Below are 19,385 nucleotides of genomic sequence, written 5' to 3'. Positions count from 1 at the left end.
GTGGGAATGAAACCACTGAAACCAGGGAGGGTCAAAGAGATGGGTTAGGGCTAGCAACAAACCTCATGACACAGTTTACAGATGCAAAGAAACATGCAAGAGTAATGGTACACTGATCAACCAAACTTAATGCCTGGCTGGCTCTCCCAACCAACCTAAGTGGTCACTGTGACTCTCCCACAGGCCCATCTAGATCAGGTATTGCAAAGTAGAACTATTGTGAGAGTCATGTCTATGGGACAACTTCAAAACATAAATTCTTATTTCATTGCTGTTCAATAAGGAGTAAAGAATAACAAAGGGTACAGATGTTACTCAAAAATTTAGTAACAGAAAACTTTCCAAACTTGGAGGAAATAACAAATAACCAGGAATAGGAAGGCCAAAGTTGCCAATCAGACACATCTCAAATAAGACAATCAAAGACAAAGAGAGCATACTGTGGCGCAGTGGGTAAAGCACTTGCAGTGTTGGCTTCCCATATGGGCGCAGGTTCAAGACTCAGCTGCTCCACTTCTAATCCAGCTCTGTGCTATGGCCTGGGAAAGCACTAGAGGATAGACTAAGTTTTTGGGCCCCTGTACCTGGGTGGGAGACCTGGAAGAAGTTCCAGGCTCCTGGCTTCAGATCTGCCCAGCACCGGTCAAAGCAGCCATTTGTGGAGTGAACCAGCAGATGGAAGATCTCTCTCTCTCTCTCTCTCTCTCTCTCTCTCTTTGCCAGTGCCTCTGCCTCTCTGTAATTCCAGCTTTCAAATAAATAAATAAATAAATATTTAAGAAAAGTGAGAGGATACTGAAAGTGGCAAAAGAGAGGAAGAAAATAATACATACATGAATTCCACATAAAAAAGGGACAAATAAGGCTGTTATATAATGATAACTAGGCCAATACAACAAAAGGATATAATAACCATAAATACCATGCCCCCAGTTTAAAGTACCTAAACATATAAACAAATATTATTAATCCAAATAAAGAGAACATTTCAAAAGGAAACTTCATCACATTACTGGCAATTAAGAAAATACAAATCAAACTCACAGTAAAATACAATCTTATGCTGAGTAGAATGGTTATTATCACAAAGAAAAAATAAAAAATGCTGAATCGGATGTGGAGAAAGGCAACTCTTATAGATGGTTCATTAGAATTTAAATTAGTACAGCTGTTATAGAAAATAATATGGAGGTTGTACAAAAACTTAACAGTAGAACTACTACACAATTCAGTAATCCCACTGCTATGAGATGGTATCTCACTCATCATGATTTAACTTATGAAATTGTTTACTTTTGATAGTGTTCAAGTTGTGCACATTTAACAGAAAGCATAATTTAAATTTTACATTTTGAGTTTTTCCAGGAGTATGGAGATGACATAGCCTTGCGATGCTGGGAGGCAATGCACTGCAGCGCCCAGTCCTTCCCATGATCACAAAATACAGCAGTGTATTGTGTTGATAACAATAATGTTGATGAATCAGGTGTGTTACGTGCATTTTAGATTTATGTCATTTTCAACTATGGCGAATTTATCAGGACATAAGCTCATTGTACACTGACAGGATCTGTACACCTGAAAAAATAAATCAGTACGTTGCAGAGACATCTGAAATCCCATGTTTATTGTGTCACTATTTATGACAGCCAGGATATGGAATCAATCCAAAGCTCATCAGCTGATGAGCGGATGAATTCTGCCATTTGCAGCAACGTGAAAGAGATCCTGAAGTACATAGTGAAGTGAAGGCAACCAGGCACAGAAGATAAATACTGCACGACCTCACTAGTATCTGGAATCTAAGAAAGCTAATCTCTTAGAAACTGAGAGCAGAATAGTGACCGCTAGATGCTGGGGTAGTGAGGGACAGAGTGGATGGGGAAATGTTGTTCACCAGATACAACTTTACTCTTAGGAACAATACATTTAGCACTAGTATGGCACAGTACGTTGTCTATAGTCCATCACCTATTTTAAATACCAAGAGAGGGTTTTTAATGTCCTCATAACAAGAAATAATAAGAGTTTAAGTGATAGACCAATTACCTCGATTTGAACATTGCATAATCCATTCCTGTATTGAAACATCCTATTTTACACCATAAATATATACAAATACATGTGACAATAAAAATAAATATTTCCTCTACTTACCTGAATACTGATTTCAGCTCCAAACCTGCAAAATAGGAGGAAAGCAGCACCCAGCTCACAGGTGGTGTTAGGTCCACAAGATCTTTTGATCTGGGCCTCTCAAGGCAAATGCAGGCAGAACTAAAAATTGAATAAATCTATAGTAGAATAATTTGTAAGTTGGTAATTTAGTATAGCCTTCCAAATGATGTTAAAATATCAAAATAGCACATAGCAGAAAAAGGTTTACCACCCCAGCAAAAAAGTTCTATTATTGACAATGAAAGAATTAAAATTGCAGGCCTAAACCTCCTTTCAAAGCTGAAACCCCGTGGGGCGGGGTTTGTATAGTTTCGGTACCTTATCTTTCACCTGTGTGAGGATGAGGGGCCAAAGCTGTGTAACCCTTGCCTCACCTGTCGTTCCTGCTACTGAGATATCTTTTGAATTCCCCGTGCGTGTTTTGAGTTTCCTGTGATGTGAGTTAATTTGCTAATGATTTCCCCGCGATGCGAGGTGATCTGCTAAATGGTACCAGGTGGAATGTCTCTGAAAACCCTATAAAAACCCTGACCTTCAACTTCTCAGCGCGGCTCTGTTCCTTCTTGTTCAGAGAACCCCAGCATGCAGGTTCAATAAACACCTTGCTAATTGCATGACAGGTCTCTTGGAGTCGTTCATGGGGCGGTGGACGTTTCTCTACCCTAACAACATAAATGATAATTTCATGTCTGTGTTTCTACTTTTTTATCAGAATCAAGTTATTCTTGATCATTTTCTCTCTTTAATAGTGGCTAGTGTGGCTAGTGCTGTGTCACAGTGGGATTAAACTGTCACCTCTGATATCAGCATCTCATATGAGTGCCAGCCTGGCCATTGTCCATTATGCCTATTTGGGAAGTGAACCAGTAGATGGAAGGTTCTCTCTCTCTCTCTCTCTCTCTCTCTCTCTCCCGTCTCCCTCCCTCCCTCCCCACAACTCTGGCTTTCAAAAAAATAAACAGATCTTAAAAAAATAGTAATTAGTAAGAAATATACTTGATTATTACAAGCAGTCACTATTTTACATCTCACAATCATAAAAGTAAAATGAGTGTACAGAATAATAAGAAGAAACCAAGAAAAATTAAAAGCAGTAAATAAGGAAGAATTATGAAGTAAAAGAAAAATAATAAATAGTAAGCCATCAAAAAACAATTCCCCCTGGTAGAAACAAAGGAAGGAATCATCCGTTTCTTTGGATATTTTACTTGAGCAAACTTGCAAACTCACCCTCTGAATCTTTAAAATGCATGTAAATCTCTTTTAAAATATGGTGAGCCTCTGGCTAGTTTCACAATCCAGCAATGTTTGGTCTGGACAAGAAACCGTATTTTAGGATTTCTCTCATCATGAACAAAAATAGTCCTATCTCCCATTTTCTGTAGGAAGGTAAGAGATTAATTAAATGAATGACTTGCTGCAAGTTGCATAGCTACCCGAAGTCATAAAGACATGAGGAACTTATTTTTCCTTTTGAAAAAGTCAATTCATTAACACTTATAATTACCAGGTGAATTTGAAATGAACTATGTTTGACAAATGGTACAGTCATGTCTCCTTAATTGAAGACTAGCTCTTGCTTGTGTTAAGAAGTTGTGTAGAATAGATTGCACCTGTTTGACTTTATAAAAGAGTGAGATTTGTTTTTCTATTATTGCAGTCTCCCTAATGGAGAGCCTGTGATGCTTCTCACATTCTGATTTAAGGCATATTCAATAATGAGGCTGTTTTATTTCTCTTCTACCTTTGTAGAGTACTTTTCTGTGTTGGCAGGAGATTTTGCTTTTAATTATATTTCCCCAACAATAGTCTACATAGATTTATACTTAAAAGCTTTTCTCTTGTGGAGATCTTAAAGTAATAGGGACTATATACATTTAAACTATTTTTTTTCTTAAACAGGAAATTGCAGCTTTTAGAAAACTGAAAATCATCTTTTTTTTTGTAGATTTATTTTTATTTATTTGAAAGAGTTACAGAGATAAGTAGAGACAGAGAGAAAGGTCTTCCATTCACTGGTTCACTTCTTAAATGGCCGCAACAGCGAGAGCTTCTTCCAGGTCTCCGACGTGGGCTCAGGGCTCAAGGACATGAGCCATCTTCTGCTGCTTTCCCAGGCATCTTAGCGGGGAGCTGGATTGGAAGTGGAGCAACTGGGCCTCCCACCAGCACCCATGAGGGATGCCAACCCCGCAAGCCAGGGCTTTAATCCACTGCACCGTAACACCAGCTTAGCCTTCATTTAATACAAAATTTTATGTTGCATATTGAAAGCATGTAATATAAAAACACTCACAATTGTCTCCATTGTGTGGAGATATGTAGTACCTGGGCATTTATTCTTAGAAGCATTGTTTTCGTTAACTGCATGTAAGCTCATGTATGTAAAATGTTTAGTCCCCAATAGATCACAATCTATGTAAAATAATTTAAAATGGCTTTTTTAAACTTTTATTTAATAAATATAAATTTCCAAAGTACAGCTTTAGGATTACAGTGGTTTTTTTTCCCCCATAACCTCCCTCCAACCTGCAACCATCCCATTTCCTGCTCCCTCTCCCATCCCTAAAACGGCTTTTATTACCCTAACCCAACACCCTGATACTGTCAGTTCCAGGACTACCCTATTCCAAAGATCTAGAGACTGGTTTCAAATTTCCATGTGTACTTCATGGAGAGGGACTTCCCTAGATGATTCAGTTAGCTTTTATTTTAGAGAGTGTCTCAGGAGTCACAAGCTGGAACGTGTGGGATGGAATATGCAGCAGTTGCCCAGTTTCTTTCCTGCATCCCTTTCCAAGATACTGAATTTTAAAGTTAAGATAAAGGTAGCAAATCTGAAAAAGGCAAATCAGTTATGTGCTTGACACATATTAATATATAGAGAGAGTCTGCCCTGTAAGGTAGACATGATAATTATTTGAAATCTTTTACCTGTGATGTGTCAGCCTGCTCTGCTTGTTCTATTTGAAAGCCAAGATCTCATTTGACTTACGTATAAAATCAAATATATTAAACTTCTTAGAATTTGCTTCTTTCTCTTATCCCATTCGATTCCCAGCCCCTGTGTTTATTCTTACACGGTGATACCCATTTACTTTATAGTTTAAACTAATATGTAATTTAAATATTTATTATGTTTACTCCTCTTCTCCCAGTAAAATGCAAATTATATGACAATAAATATTTTGTGCATTTTTCTCCCTAATATTTCCCACATCTGGCATGTAAATTTTGATAGATACATACTTATGGAATAAACTTAGAAACTACCATGGGCTCAATGAATGCTACTTGAATTTGGATAGCCATTACAACTGTTACCCATTTCCACAATGAATGCTCTTACATGCATTTGTTTAGTTTTATTTGGTGAGCTCTCAATAGATTTATTTAGTGGAAAAAGACATCAGAAGTCACACACACAGCTCCACAAAAGATGCCTGCATGAAAGTTACATAACCTCTGCGTGACTTCACAGTGATAGTCATGTCACAACATAGTGCATTCCATTTTTAACCATCTATCCTGGAAATGTCAATCTGAGTGCTAAGCTCTTCAACACAATGTTCACTCACAGAAATAAGCTCTTCTACCAGCTTTCATACATGCAAGAGGAAGCCTTAGGGTTAGCCATACCAAGTGCTAAAGGGAGGACTAATGTGGAACTGGGTTCAGAAGCGAGAGCTTGAGGAATTCCCTCCCTGAAATATTTGAAGGAAAGCTGAATGCCATCTTTTCAAGTTGTTAGATCAGAGTGAGTGTTCCCGGGCTGGAGAAAAGCAGAGGAACAGACCAGAGGCAAGTGAGTCTTAAATGATTTCTTTTACCAGTTCATATACACTACAAAAAGTTAATTTTATCACTCAACCCATCAGGTGAGCTTTGATTAGTACAAAGGAAAGAGTTTAGATTCCTAATAATTGGATATCACAGTCGTATTGATGAAGCCAAAGCTGATTCTTGATTGTTGACAAGTATATATAGCGATCCCACTCCTGGTAATTCAGCCAAGAGAAAGAAATCAGCATATGAAAGAGATATGTGTACCCCCCAAATTCAGTGAAGCTCAACTCACAGTAGCTAGGTTATGAAATTTATCCAGATTTCCATTAGCTAATGACTGGATAAAGAAATTATGGCATATATACCAATGGAATACTACTCAGCAGTAAAAAAGAATATGAAACCCTGTCATTTGCAACAAAATGGATACAGCTGGAAACTATTATACTTATTGAAATCAGTCAGTCCCAAAAAGACAAATACTATATGTTTTTCCTGACCTGTGGTAACTAACAGAGTATCTAAAATGTAATATATTGAAGTGAAATTGAAATGTTGAGATTCGATGATTGTTTATAGCGCTTTTCTCTACTGTTGAGGAGCAGTGATTTTTTTTTTCCTCATACTATGTGTTGAACTCTTTACTTAGCATAGGGTTATTCTTATGAGCATAAATTATACTGAAAATATATCTTTGTAAAAATAATAGTGGAAATGTTAAAGAAAGGAGGAAGAAGGTTAGTTGCATGGGCAAGAAAGAGGGTAGGGTGGGAAGAATTACTATGTTCCAATTTTAGTATATGTGCTGCTGAAGTGAGCACAAATTACTATGTTCTTAAATCTGTATATATGACATGCATGAAATTTATATACCTTAAATAATTTTTTAAAAAGCAGTTAATGCTGAGCATGAAGTCAATTAATTCCAAAAGAAACCTTCACAAAATTCACTAGTAAATTAAGACTAGCAAATTAAGACTATTAATTAGGATAAGTATTGTGCAATTGAGTCTTTAAATATAAAATGATAGCTTACATTTTTCATTTTCAGTGTAATTAATGGAGACTATTCTCTTGTTTCTCCAATAATTTTATTTTGATTCTAGCAACTAATATTCTAATATTGGAAGTGCTTAATTTATGAACTGACTAAATTATGTCTTTTTTGTTTTGTTTTTTAAACGATAAAAAGCTTAACAGTTGGGACAAAGGATGGAGTGAACCTAGAACATGTCCTTGGAGCACTACTGAAAGAAACTATGCCAAGTACCTAGTAAGAAGTTCTACTTTGGTTATTGCCTTTAATTTCTACATCATGATCAGTAGATTAAAAAAGCCTCAATAATTTAGATCACTCACTCAGCAATCATTCATTTTATAAATGATTGAAGAAGTATGAAAGCAGTTTAAAACGCAGAATCTTACCTCCTTGTCCTATTTCATCCCATATCATTCAGTCTATTCCAGTCCATCCTATTTTGGGCTTTGTTGAGTTGTTTTTATATAATTTCCACATCACATTAATTTTAAGGAAATTTTAATTTCACATTTGCAGGTATTGATAATAAAACTATGCATGGTGATTTGTCCAAATATAAGCAGCTTATTAATAACAGAAAGTGAATTGATATATCTAAGTGATCCTTTCTGATGCATTATGTTGCCTTGTCATTGTACCAGAAATTTGCAGTGAAATATACTAATTTTGGAAAGCTGTGATGTTGATACTATGACATCATTTGTATGAAACAAATTGTAATGAATCATGATGGAATACCGGCAGACATTTCTAAATAACGATTGCATTTCTATTTGTCTTCACAGTTTCGGTTTGCTTTAAGTTCTGGTTTACTAATCATTAAGGCTGAAAAGAAGTCCATTTAAAGCCACAAAATTTCCTTTCACCATCTTCTCCTTTTATCCATAAATTTAAATGTACTAGCTTTATTCCAAATATTTAAATGTAATTCACCTACTCTTGAGGTTCATTTTGTTTATTGGGAGAAAAAGTTATAGATAGTTGTGTTCTGAGTCTTTTGTTAACATTATACCATCTGCCCCAATCAATGGTTCTATTTCTTAATATTTTTGTTGTTCTGGATATTTGAATTTAGCTGACTTCTAAAACTTTTACATTAAAAAAAAGTTAAGCATGTTCACAGGAAAATAGCAATTCAAATTTGATATCCCTGTGATATCCTCAGTGGAAAAAATATATATCTCACTGGATCAAACCTATACACTGGGTACACTTTGGCTATTAATTAGAATTCAGTATAAACTAAAAGCTAAATTGTATCTTTGATTTGGAGTTTAAACCTTAAATAGAAGTCTGTTATTATTTTGATGAATTGCAGTAATATAGGAAAATATAAAAAGAGAACATTACTAACTATAAAATATTTTATACTTTAAAGTATCTTAAAGTACCTTAAAATGAGGAGAAGATAATTCACATTTCTAAGCCCCTCCTTACCCTACTTTGCTGTAGAACATCTGTTTTACAGTAGTCACTGGGCTAAATGACTGCATCTCATTAGAATAATCTCAAATGCCAGACAGACTTTGATCAACACAAAATGAACATGGAGGGTCCATTGCCATTGATGGCAAATAAGGTTAAATCTCATTACACCACCATATTTAAGTAAGAAATGCAGTTTATTTTACTTTGACTCAATTGTATTGTCCCCAGATAAAAAAATTAACAATCACTAAATGAGAAAAATATTTTTAAAATGAATACATATGGGCTTATGTGTAGGTAGAAAAAAAAATGGATATATTCAGGGTCTGTTCTCCGTGCAGTGCTGGCCTTAGTTCTAGCAACCCCAATTGGGAAATTAAAGGTTGCAGCCTCTGATGGCCAGCTGTCATATTGTCCCTGACCCAAGCAGTAAGTACTGTGATTTTGGTCGGCTTTATGCTTTTTCACTAAAAGGCCGTTATTCAAAATAGTCCCTGGCCACTAACCTGTTGGATAAGTCCAGCTGAGTGAGGGTCAGCTCTCCAATTTCTGTAAAATACATGTTATTTTTATTGTTCTGCCTGGGAGCTCATAACATTTTCTCTTTGTCCTTGGCATTCTGTGACTATGGCAGGGAATGACTAGATCTGTCCTTTCTTAACAAGCTGCCTGGAACTCTGTAAGTATTTTCAGTTTACTGTTTCTTAGTCAATGCAGGGAATGTTTTTGCTGTCATGTTTTTCATATTATCTCACCTCCTCTGTTCCTCAGCTCTTTTTTCTTTTCTGATTTCTATTCAGAAGAGCGTTTTCCTGGATCTAGGAATACCACATGAGACAAGTTTGGGGATTGTGTACTATGTGAATGCCTTCTGTAGCTTTGCTGAGCAGGGGCCCTACTTCTTGGAGCTTTTTGGTTCCTAAAATTTCCTATTTGATTTCTATGTCTATGTTTTTGCTTTGAATTTTGAATTTTCACTTGATTTCATGGTCTCCAATTCAGTTCTTTTTTTTAAAGATTTATTTATTTTTTTACTTGAGAGTCAGAGTTACACAGAGAGAGGAGAGGCAGGGGGAAAGAGAGAGAGAGGTCTTCCAACCCATGGTTCACTCCCCAATTGGCCTCATTGGCCAGAACTGCACCGATCCAAAGCCAGGGCCAGGAGCTTCTTCCGGTCTCCCACATGGGTGCAGGGGCCCAAGGACTTGGACCATCTTCTACTGCTATCCCAGGCCATAGCAGAGAGCTGTATCAGAAGTGGAGCAGCCAGGACTAGAACTGGCACCCATATGGGATGCCGGCGCTTCAGGCCAGAGCATTAACCTGCTGCGCCACAGCGCAGGCCCCTTCAATTCAGTTCTTAACTTTGAACATTCTTTATTTCTATTCATCTGTTAAAAGCTTTAAACATTATTGTGTTTAGTTGCATGCAATTTTTGTGTCGTGTGTTAAAGCAGACTTTCAGGCAGTGTTTTTGATTTTGTTATTTGTCCTGCAGTTGGTATCTACTCCTGTGCATTTTTATTTGTCTAAGAACCATCAGTTTCTGCACTTCTGTTTTTCCTTCTCCATGCTAGGTGCATTGTACCCGGCATTATGTGTTCATTGCTCTAAACTATTTTTTTCAAAGATTCATTTAGTTATTTGAAAGAGTTATACAGAGACGGGGAGACAGAGAGAGAGAGAGGTCTTCCATTTGCTGGTTCACTCTCCAATTGGCTGCAACGACCAGAGTTGCGCTGATCCGAAGCCAGGAGCCAGGAGCTTCTGAGTCTCCCATGTGGGTGCAGGGGCCCAAGGCTTTGAGCCATCTTCTACTGCTTTCCCAGGCCACAGCAGAGAGCTGGATTGGAAGTGGAGTAGGGTCTTGAACCAGCATCCATATGGGATGCTAGCACTGCAGGGATCAGCTTTTCCCTCTACGCCACAGTGCCAGCCCCATTGGTCTAAACTATTCATCGGTGCTCAAATCCAGTTGTCTATGTAGCCTAAGAAAGCAGTTGTACTTACCCAGGTAATTGTTGTGCAGTGGTTTCTGTGCCTGTGGGTTTACCTCTCAGCAAGTTGGCGGCAAAAGTACACAGTGAAAGTACGTGTGCACCTCCACAGACGCAGTTGCAGATGTGAGAGCTCCCTCAGCCACAGAATCAGAGCTTACTCCTTTCTCCAGACTTATTCAGAAGTCGAGGAGATCATCTGGTTCTCCTAGTTTTCCACCAACTTCTCTCACTGATAGTGCTAGGTTTCCACTCCAAATATATTTAGATATACACATGATGTATGTTCTGTAGGATCAATGGGTTTTAATCATCTTCTAAATACCCCTTGGTGAGGGAAGGATTCTTGCAAATGGATTATGCATGTAACTGAACGTGCCATTCCTAACAGATGAGGTTCATGGCACTTTATTAGTGGTATAGACTTACAGCCTATGGAGGGAAGACACTGCTTCACTAAGGTCACACAGGGAGTGATCACACAGGGAGTGATCAACCAGAGGCTGTGGGAGGCAGAGGGATAGGGTGTCCCCTGGTGCCCACTGGGAGATGCGATGGCTCATTGAATAACTCCTGTGCAGGTTGAGTACACGATTCAGACATAAGCAGATCCTGTGCACCCCCGACAAGGTGGTTCATTTGGTTTCAGGACCTCATTTGTGGGAGGAACAGAGAGAAGAGCTTGTACTTAGCTCCCTCACAGCCCCTGTATTTTTCCAGATGTAAGGCAATGCATAATATCAGTCTTACATCACACATGGACATGCGGATCTTCATCCCAGGGTGCTTGTCTATTTGTTACCAATGATCACTACTCCAGAGAAGTGAAGTCCTGGTCACTCTTTTTGTTAGTCTGAACAAAGCCTGATTTTTACTCTTAGGACCTGTTTCGTGGTGACTACAAGAAGCTACTTGGCTGAGAGGAGCCCTGGGCAGGCAATCAAAGTGTGATTGTGAGGGCGTCTATCAAATACTACCTATTAAGTCTCCCTGAGGCTAAACCAGGGCTTCCTTTTAGATAGAATTTAGGATTACATGTACTAATCTCTTGTGGATTCACATGTTATCACTCACTAGAGAAAGTTCTTGAAACCACATAAATGTTAGATATGATTTTTAAGCATTAAGTATCATCTTGGTGAAATATATAATGGTAACATCAACACGTATAAGCTTCAATTCGGACTTTCAAATAATTTCTGTACTTAGGAAAACAGAAAACATTAACTCATAGAATTATTAACAAATATACTATCTATTAAAACCTATCATACCTTTTAGATATATCTGCTTAGACATGCAATTTATTATTTAACTGAAATTATAACAATGACATCAGTTACATCCTAAAAACATTACAAGAAATAAAAATCAATATAAATCATGATGCTTATTAGATTGTTTGATTCACATTTTCTTTTTTTTTAAGGATTTATTTATTTATATGAAAGTCAGAGTTACACAGAGACAGGAGAGGCAGAGAGAGAAAGAGAGGTCTTCCAGCCACTGGTTCACTCCCCAGATGGCCACAATGGCCAGCGCTGCACCAATCCCAAGCCAGGAACCAGGAGCTTCTTCCTGGTCTCCCATGTGGGCACAGGGGCCCAAGGACCTGAGCCATCCTCCTCTGCTTTCCCAGGCCATAGCAGAGAGCTGGATCAGAAGTGGAACAGCTGTCGCTCATATGGGATGCCAGCACTGAAGGCAGCAGCTTTACCTGTTATGCCACAGCGCTCATATGAGATGCCAATGACTCAGACCAGGGCTTTAACCCACTGCACCACAGTGCTGGCCCCTGATTCATATTTTCTAATTAGTCTTGTTTAAAGGTATACACTATTTTATAAATATAATTGGATAATAATATATGAAATTTAAAAGAAAATAAAGACTTGTCAATTAGTAGTCCGTTGTTTAAAATTTATAACTCACTTGAAAATTAATCAATCAACCCAATGTATGAATGCAGGGTATCTATTAGACAGGAAAACATGTTTTTACTAGCTGCGTTGAGTAATGCATTTTAGATTTTTTTTCATGTTTGGCATGGTTTATCCTATTAGCTTTGACATTCCATTTCCTAATAAAAATTTCTATATACCATAAGTTAATTAATTCTATGCTTATTTTTGCCCATAACATTCTTTTTTATGATTTATTCATTTATTTGAAAGGCAGAGTTACAGAGAGGCAGAGGCAGAGAAAGAGAAGTCTTCCATCTACTGATTTACTTCCCAAATGGTCACAATGGTTGGAGTGGGGCCAGTCCCAAACCAGGAACCAGAAGCTTCTTCTGTGTCTCCCACACCAGTTCAGGGGCCCAAGCACTTGGACTACCTTCTACTGCTTTCCCAGGCCATAGCAGAGAGCTGGATCAGAAGTGGAGCAGCCAGGACTCAATCTGGCACCCATATGGGATGCTGGTACTGCAGGCAGCAGCTTTACCCACCAAGCCACAGTGCCAACCCCTTGCCCATAATATTCTATTCTCCCGTTTCTTTTCATAAGAGCTTAGATTTTTAATAATACACCCTGGCAAATAACCAGCTCCGCAATAAACATTTGGTTTACTAAATTTATTATTTACCTGAATGAAAAATACTAATAAATTATTCTGAAATATGAGTATAATATGTTCTTGCTATGCTTAGAAATATAAAAAAAGAACATAAATTATATATCATAAAAAGAATCAATTGAAATAAATTTCCTTTGAAGTTATAAAATATGCTCATGGAAATACTTTCATAATTAGATACATATGAATGAAATAATAGTTTAATAATCAATAATAATTCAATAAAATAATTCAATAAATTAAATATATAAATAATTCAATAAAATTGGATTTTGTTCATTCATGAATAAGTATATTTTATTTCTCAAGTCATGGTATTTTTTTTGACAGGCACAGTGGACAGTGAGAGAGACAGAGAAAGGTCTTCCTTTTACCGTTGGTTCACCCCCAATGGCTGCTGCAGCTGGTGCACCATGCCAATCCGAAGGCAGGAGCCAGGTGCTTCTCCTGGTCTCCTACGCGGGTGCAGGGCCCAAGCACTTGGGCCATCCTCCACTGCACTCCCTGGCCACAGCAGAGAGCTGGCCTGGAAGAGGAGCAACCGGGACAGAATCCGGCACCCCAACTGGGACTAGAACCCGGTGTGCCGGCGCCACAGGCGGAGGATTAGCCTATTGAGCCACGGCACCGGCCAAGTCATGGTATTTATTAATATGTTGTGTTTTCCTGTTGAAATCTTTACTTAATATATGCTAAATTGATCTTCTGTATATAAAGATAGTTGAAAATTAATCTTGATGTGAATGGAAGGGGAGAGGGAGTTGGAGAGGGGAGTGTTGTGGGTGGGAGGGAAGTTATGGGGGGGGAAGCTATTGTAATCCATAAGCTGTACTTGGAAATTTATGTTCGTTAACTAAAATACAATATAAAAAAAGTTGTGTTTTCTATCTCAATCCTAGAATACATTGCAATGATTCAATGCAAACATTTACAGTTATTGTAAATAAACCAATAAGCGGCTATGTACCATAAGTCTACTAATTAAAGAACTTGTTATGTAATCACTGAGTAGGATATCTCTCAATATTTTGTCAATTTATGCTTCAAAAAAGTATATTTAATGTTGAAAGTCATGTTTCGATATATTTTTATTTATTTTATTTATTTGAACATCTGAGAGACAAAGAGATGGAAACAGAAAAGTAATGATCTCTCATCCACTAGTTCATTCTCCAGATGCTTGCAACATCCAATGTTGGACCAGGCTGAAGAGGAAGTTGAAAACTTACTCTGGGCCCTCCATATGGGTGGCAGAGACACAACCATTTGAACCACCACCTGCTATCCCCAAGTGTGCATATTAGCAGAAAGCTGGGATCGGACCCAGGGAGTCAAAACCAGGCACCACAATATGAGATGGAGGTGCACCATGCAGTGTCTTGACCACCATACCAAACATCCATTCCATATTTTGATATATAGTTTGATCATTTTAATTTACTGAAAAGATGCTTAAGTAAGGGATATTATAAGACTTTCAAAATTAATGTGTTTCCATATTTGGCTTCAATAATAATAATAGCTAAATAATACCGATACATGTATATATTGCTGAGATAGATAGATGATAGATAGGTAGATAGATAGATAGATAGGCATACAGACTACTTATTTAGGTGCCTTTTCTTCACTGGTAAAATAAATTAGTATGTAAGTGTTCCAAGTGTTTCAGTCTTATTTTAATTAATGGCGTATTTTGTAAATATTTCAAAGATTCATAAGAAGTCTTCAAATATCCTAAAAATAATACAAGAAAGCATTATGAAGACATAATTTTTTCCATTTTAATTATTGCAAGCAAGACCCTAGTGTCCCATTCAAATAAATTACTATTTTCAAAGTAAATACATGTATCTTCCTTGCAAAAATGAAATATTATCTTCTATTTGTATTCTCATCTCATAACCTGTGATGTGCCTTATACCTAACAAATTGCAGCAGAAAGCTGTTCATAGCAGACTGGAGTTTGGGAAAATATTATATTTTTAAAGACAAGTCAGTTTAATAAAAATGATTTAATTTAATAAAAACACATGTGTGTATGTGCATGTATGTTTTCATATATACTTATGTATGAAAGTCTAAACTTTCAAAATTGATGCTGATTTATAGATTTCCAATTTACTACTACAAATTTTAATAAAATCAAACCTCATAAAATTTATGATGGAAAATCCACTAGAGGAACATAGAAATATATACAGTCCTAAAGGTGATTAATCTTTTATGCTTTTAATACCTATGTGCAGATTCATATCATACATTATACTTACAGATTACTTCAATACAGTAAAATTTGCATTTGGGAAAAAACTATTGTAATTGAGGAACTATATTGATATCCACATAGAACCACCTTAACTTGGAGACACCTTATCAATTATAAGAGAATTTTTCTCAAATACAAAATGTAAGATATTAAATTTGAGGCTGTTATTTCACAATAACACCAAATAAAATATTATATAATCAGGAATACTTTACTCTTAATTATATTTACTTTTCAAAAAATGCCTTAGAAAATTTTATACTACTTTATCTTAGGTCACAAATTGTCAAAAATTTATTCTCGATCATTTTATTTATAAAAATGGTGACATTCATATAACTTGAATGTGTTATCACAATTGAGTCAGTGATATGTGTATATATACATACATATGCTCATATATATATACACACATATCCTTAGTTATAGCTTACACTGAATTTAATAATTTTGTGGTATATTCAGATGATAAATTTCAGTTGCAAAAGTATGAGCACTGATTTAGCCTAAACAAAATCAGCACTTATATGACCAATAAAGAACCAGAATGTGCTTGATCCCAATGTTTGCATAACAGATACATGATGGGAAACTTGAAGTAGACTAGTGGCTTTTTACTACTTTTGGATGGAACTTATTAGGTTTATAGTCAAAAATAAGTGTCAAAGCAAATAACAATGGAAAACAGCTGTTGAATTTTCTTACAAAGACAATTACAAAGCAACATTCCAGTGCTCAACTAAAAGTTAACTTGAAGTTTTTTTTTTTTATTACATAGACATGACATGTTGTCTCTAGACTGTTCAGATTGTATGTCTTCAATCTCCTTGAAGTATATGACAGGTTTTTTTCATACATGCGTGCAGAGATGATATTATTGTGTATCATATGTGTATTTGTATGTGTATGTGTGAGTGGTGTATGTTTATGTGTGTGTATGTGTGAAATAAATACTTCTCAAGTGAAATTTCCAAACTTAAAGTATTTTATAAGGGATTTATTCTACTAATATATATTTTTTAAAAGGTGAAATCATGTCTCACAAAAATATAAACATCTCAAGGGTATTATTAATTTCATCAAATAATGAGGAAACAAGATGTCACAGAAGATCCATAAGCATCTATAAGCATTAAGGAATGCTGGGGTGAATGTACAATAAATGCAAGCGTGGGAAAACTTTCAATCTCCATAATGTATTGATAGCTAATCACTGCCATATCTTGTGGACTCTGTTCTGTTATACTGATATGCAGTGCCATGAGCTTCTAAGATTTCTAAAGACTTCAAATACAAGAATTCACAGCTCCCATAGAATCAGAATAGTCTCAAAGGACACGGTACACATGCCTTGTTTTTCATTGAAGAAATTCAATAATCTTTTGGAATACTTCAAAATGTCTACCAATTGATGTCTTTATTCAACATTAATTATTAAACAGCTTACTTGAGTTAAAAACTAAAAAAAAAAAAAAAAAACTTTAGAAGTTTTAAATATTTAGTCATTTGACAGGCAGAGAGAAAGTGAGACAAAGGACTCCCCCAAAGCCTACAACAACCAGGGCTGGGTGGAGACTCAAGTGTGAGCCAGGAATGCTATCCAGTCTCCCTGACTGGTGGGAGGAATCCAACTATTTTTGTCACTATTGCTGGCTCCAAGAGTCCAGGAAGCTGGATTCAGGAGCCATAGCCAGGAATTGAACTCAGGTCCTCTTATAGGGGATGCATATTAACTACTAAACCAAATACCTGCACTACATTTTTCTCTAAGACATTTGAAAAGCTAACCAAAGAAGAAAGTAAAAGTTTTACTCACTGTCTTAACAGTCAACTTGAAAAATTTTACTATATTTTATTTTTATCATTTCTAGTTTACCCTACCTCCTCTCTAACTATTTTTTATAATTTATTTTGTTTAAGGAATACAACTTCATGCATTTAATATATACAGATTTGGGAACATGATGCTTCTCTCCCACCACCTCCTTCCAACCCATACTCCCGCCTTTCTTCCTCCTCCCTCTGCCCTAGGACCCAGCATTTCCACTGCTGGGAATTTATCCAAAGGAAATGAAATCAGTATATGAAAGTGATCCGTAGGCACATGTTCATTTCAGCTCAATTTACAATAGCTAAGATATGGAATCAGCCCAGATGTCCATCAACTGAAGACTGAATAAATAAATTATGATATATATACACTATGGAATACTACACAGCAGTAACAGAAAAGACATCTTGTCATTTACAACAAAATGGATGCACCTGGAAACCATCATTCTTGGTGAAATAAGCCAGTTACAAAAGGACAAATACCATATGGTCTCTCTGATCCGTGGTAACGAATAGAGTTCTCTAATTACTAATTGAGTACATTGGTATGGCATTTATAATTTTCTATTTTTTAATATTTATTTATTTATGGTCAAAGGACTTTCTTGGAGCCACTAATCACATGCCCCAAGGCATTGCTTCCTCCCCTGCATTACTTCTCCTCAGAAGGCTCTTGCACAGTCACTTCTTATACTGAATGATGCTGTTGCTATTAAACATATCCCCAGCCTCTTACTCTCTTTAAGAAATACATGAGGCCGGCGCCGCGGCTCACTTGGCTAATCATCCGCCTGTGGCGCCAGCATCCCGGGTTCTAGTCCCGGGTTCTAGTCCCGGTTGGGGTGCCGGATTCTGTCCCGGTTGCCCCTCTTCCAGTCCAGATCTCTGCTGTGGCCTGGGAGTGCAATGGAGGATGGCCCAAGTGCCTGGGCCCTGCACCGGCATGGGAGAGCAGGAGGAAGCACCTGGCTCCTGGCTTCGGATTGGCGCAGCACGCTGGCCATAGAGGCTATCTGGGGGGTGAACCAACGGAAAAGGAAGACCTTTCTCTCTGTTTCTCTCTCTTACTGTCTAACTCTGCCTATCAAAAAATTAAATAAATAAATAAAAGAAATACATGATTGGGGCCGGATCCGTGGTGCACTACGTAAATCCTCCGCCTGTGGCACTGGCATCCCATATGGGCGCCAGTTCTAGTCCCAGTTGCTCTTTTTCCTGTCCAGCTCTCTGCTGTGGCCTGGAAAAGCAGTGGAGGATGGCCCAGGTGCTTGGGACCCTGCATCCTTGTGGGAGACCAGGAAGAAGCTCCTGGCGCAGCACCGGTCATAGCGGCCATCTGGGGAGTGAACCAACAGAAGGAAGACCTTTCTCTCTCTGTCTCTCTCTCACTGTCTGTAATTCTACCTGTCAAATAAATAATAATAAATAAATATTTAAAAAAAAAGAAATACATGATTTCGATTTCTTTCTTGTGGTGTTAACCAACACTTATTTTTTAACCCTTGCTTTCTTACATTGATTTTTACCTATTTTATTGTTGTGGTAAATAGCAGATACCAATTCTCTTTAGTGAATGGATTCATTCCCACCTAGGTTGAAACGTCCAACAAGGTGTGCCTTAGAGTATGAATTCCTCTCTTATAGCAGAAGTAAGCACTACGGATCCTCCACACAAACATCTGCAGGAAAGTTGTTTTAATATATTTTTGAATAAAATATGTACATTTGTTTAGCCTTCTAGTAGCTCATCATTGTTTTCCTCTTTTCGGTTATCGTCATAGGTATTTAGTTTTCTGTAACCTTCACTAAACCATTAATTTATGCATATTAAGACCGCACTTCCTTTTCACTGTATTTTCAGAAGTAATATCATGACTAGCACATTATATAGGAGATTTCAAGTTCCATTTCTCTCTCTTTTGACATCTTTGATTATATTATTACATTTCTTGTTTAACCATCTTTTGGCAATGGTTATTCCTATACGACTAATGGTGATAAAACCACTGGGATTTCCTCACATTGGGTACCCATTTTTATTTCCAAGTTTTTAAGTATCATTATTTTTTTAGTTTATATTATTTAAGATGCTAACATTTTACTAGAAAATGTGATAAACAGTTCTTTTTTATAAAAGATTTATTTATTTATTTATTTAAAGTCAGAGTTACACAGGAAGATAAGGAGAGGCAGAGAGAGAGAGAGAAAGAGAGAGGTTTTCCATCCGCTCATTCACTCCTCAATGGCTCCAAGGGCCGGAGCTGCACCGATCCGAAA

This window comes from Oryctolagus cuniculus, chromosome 14 (genome assembly GCF_964237555.1).
Source record: "Oryctolagus cuniculus chromosome 14, mOryCun1.1, whole genome shotgun sequence".
Taxonomy (NCBI): Eukaryota; Metazoa; Chordata; class Mammalia; order Lagomorpha; family Leporidae; genus Oryctolagus; species Oryctolagus cuniculus.
Note: the sequence above shows the minus strand (reverse complement) of the source record.